The sequence below is a fragment of the Bos mutus genome, chromosome 15 (genome assembly GCF_027580195.1).
Source record: "Bos mutus isolate GX-2022 chromosome 15, NWIPB_WYAK_1.1, whole genome shotgun sequence".
Lineage (NCBI taxonomy): Eukaryota > Metazoa > Chordata > Mammalia > Artiodactyla > Bovidae > Bos > Bos mutus.
In genome coordinates, this window is record NC_091631.1 from 40413455 (window position 1) to 40416456 (window position 3002).

General features: G+C 41.5%; 1 pseudogene; it reads left to right on the forward strand.

Annotated features, from left to right (window-relative positions):
• The first annotated feature begins 2461 nt into the window (after nucleotides 1–2461).
• LOC138991063 (small nucleolar RNA SNORA70) lies at nucleotides 2462–2607 on the forward strand (annotated as a pseudogene).
• Nucleotides 2608–3002: the final 395 nt, after the last annotated feature.

Consider the following 3002-nt stretch of genomic DNA (forward strand, 5'->3'; position numbering starts at 1 on the left):
ACACAGGAAACAGATGACAGCAAATTTCAAAGCACAGCAAAAGCCTAATAAATGCTGAACATGGAAGTCACACTTCAGCTTAAAATTTGCTGAAATAGAAATAAAAACATACATTAGGCCCTTTGGGTCTTCATATTTACAAGAAAATATAAATGATGGGGGTTCTATGACAGTCAGTTTTGACTCCTTTTTTCCAGGGAGCTTTTATCTTAAGATTCAGGCAAGCTCATCTACTGTACTCCCCTCAGTGTGTTTGAATGTGCACCAAGGACTTTTTTGCAAATAGGAACTTGGAGAGGGAAGCTTAAAAAGAGAGAACTTTTTGCTTTGCAGTTAATGGCCTCTTATTGCTTGCTTTGCAGAGAATAAGCAATCTAGAAGCATAATAGTAACTAATCAAGAAAAAAAAGTACTACTTATATATTTTTTGTTTTTCTATTCATTGTTTTGTTTTAGAGAAAATGTATTTTTCTCGTGCAACCAACTTGATAGACCCTTTGTAGATTAAGAAACAAAATGGAATGTTTGTCTAACTTTTCAAAAGACTGCGTGTGGCACCTAATGTTTTAGAATTTTATTTCCTAATCTCAATCCATAATTTTCAGATGTAATGAATTGCAGGTAGTCAATTATAAGGTGAGCTTTTGGAAGTCTGAAATTACTTTCTAATAGGGAAAAAGTTCTTTACAATGGCTAGATTTTCACCCTAGTCCACACAAATCTAGTTAAGCCAGATATACTTAAAAGGACAGTAGGAATAAAAAGCACTGTGAAAGTGAAGTGTTATTCACTCAGTTGTGTCCAACTCTTTGTGACCCTATGGACTATAGCCCACCAGCCTCCTCTGTCCACAGAATTCTCCAGGCAAGAATACTGGAGTGGGCTGCTGTGCCCTTCTCCAGGAGATCTTCCCTGACCCAGGGATCAAACCCAGGTCTCCTATATTGTAGGCAGATTCTTTAGTGTCTGAGCCAGCAGGAAAGCCCAAAAGGTACTGCTGCTGCTAAGCTGCTTCAGTCGTGTCCAACTCTGTGACCCCATAGACAGCAGCCCACCAGGCTCCCCCGTCCCTGGGATTCCCCAGGCAAGAACACTGGAGTGGGTTGCCAGTTCCTTCTCCAATGCATGAAAGTGAAAAGTGAAAATGAAGTTGCTCAGTCGTGTCTGACTCTTCATGACCCCATGGACTGCAGCCTAGGTAGTGCAATTCAAGGGATGGAAAGAACACAGACATTGGAACCAAAGAGGCTTGAGCCCAGGTTGAATCCTAGGTCAGCTGCTTACCAGTTTTGCAATGTTGGGCAAGTAACTTCACCCATCCTGGCCTCAGTGGCCTCACCCATAAAATGAGGATAATGCTCAGATTCCTGGGTTGCTGCTGTGAGGACAGCACATGGATTGGGAGCAGAGATTCTCAAGCCAAATACCAGTTTTGTGTTCTGGCTCCACCACTGACCTGCTAGAAACCTAGGACTTAACTCTCCATGCATCAATTTCCTGATTTTATAAAATGAGAAAAAGGGACTTCCCTGGTGGCCCAGTGGTGAGGAATTTGCAATGCAAGGGATGTGGGTTCCTATCCCTGGTTGGGAAGTAAAATTCCACATGCCTACATGCTGAGCCCGGGTGCCACAACTAGAGAGCCCATGTGCAGCAAATAGAGAATCCCTGCCCACAAGGAAAAATCCTGCATGATGCAATGAAGATCTGACACAGCCAAATAAATAAAATTTTTTAAAATGTCACCTCTAGAGTTGTTTTGTGGAATGTGTTGGGTTGAGTCACTATACAGAAAGTGTTTAGAATAACACTTGGCATATGATACCCACTATGGAAGTGTTATTATTATTATGTGTGCTTTCTGCTTCTTAAATAATCAAAACAAATCATCTCAAGCTAAGGAAAAAAAGCTATAGGTAGATAATAGGGTTACTTTCCTAAGAAACTAATTTGGCTTATGGTAATTTATCACTATGTATGGAAAGAAAATTTAATCCCCCAGAATGCGCAAATGGAGAAACGGAGAAAAGAGGATTGTGTCTAGCCAAAAACCACAATTTTGCTTGGTTTAGAAAGAATGTCGTGTTACCTATTCTTCACCAGAAGGGAAACAAGCAACAAGTCTCTGCAGTCAGACCTGGAAAGTATTGTTTTGAGAAAACGGAAAGGAGATCTCAGACATGCTTGGGCAAGATTATCATTCCACTGCCTTTTAATTACAATTATTATACTAAAAATAGTTGCATTGTATTTCATTCATTCATCATTGTTCAATAGCCCCATTTGTGGAATATGAAAATATGTCATGCCTTGCAAATGAAGACAGCTGGATGCCCAAAACCTGGTCTGAAGTATTAAGTAGACTGAAAGTCTTAACATATTCTTTTTTTCTAGTATAGCAAAATTGTTGTTTATTAGATATATCCTTAGTTCCTAGGACTAGGCAGGGATGCTGGTGGGAATGTGATTTTAAAAGGTAGGTTGCCTCTTTACCCCATGGGGGCCTGGTATGCAATGGCTGCAGACAGTATGTAGTGTGTATACAATAGTGTAATGCAAGCAGCCTATTGCTTGTATGAGTTGCCCTAAGGAACCTTGGAGACAGCCCTTTCCAGTAGATATTCATGTCTGGCATGCTGTCCCTAGTCTAGGCTCCAGACAGATATGCGCAGTACATTTGGAAAGCTCCAGGGCACAGTGGCCAGGGTCCACATTGGCAGAGTCGTAATGTCCATTGGCACCAAGTTGCAGAACAAGGAGCAGGTGACTGAGGCCCTGTGCAGGCCAAGTTCAAGTTCCCTGGCTGCCAGAAATCCACATTTCCAAGAAGTGTGGTTTTACTAAGTTTAACGTGGATGAATTTGAAAACTTGGGGGCAGAAAAGTAGCTTATGCCAGATGGAGAGCTGTAGGGTCAAATACATCCCCAGTTGTGCCCTGCATTCATAAAAGCCTTGATGCCATCCCCTGCTTACTCCCATCCACCAATAAATACTACTTTCC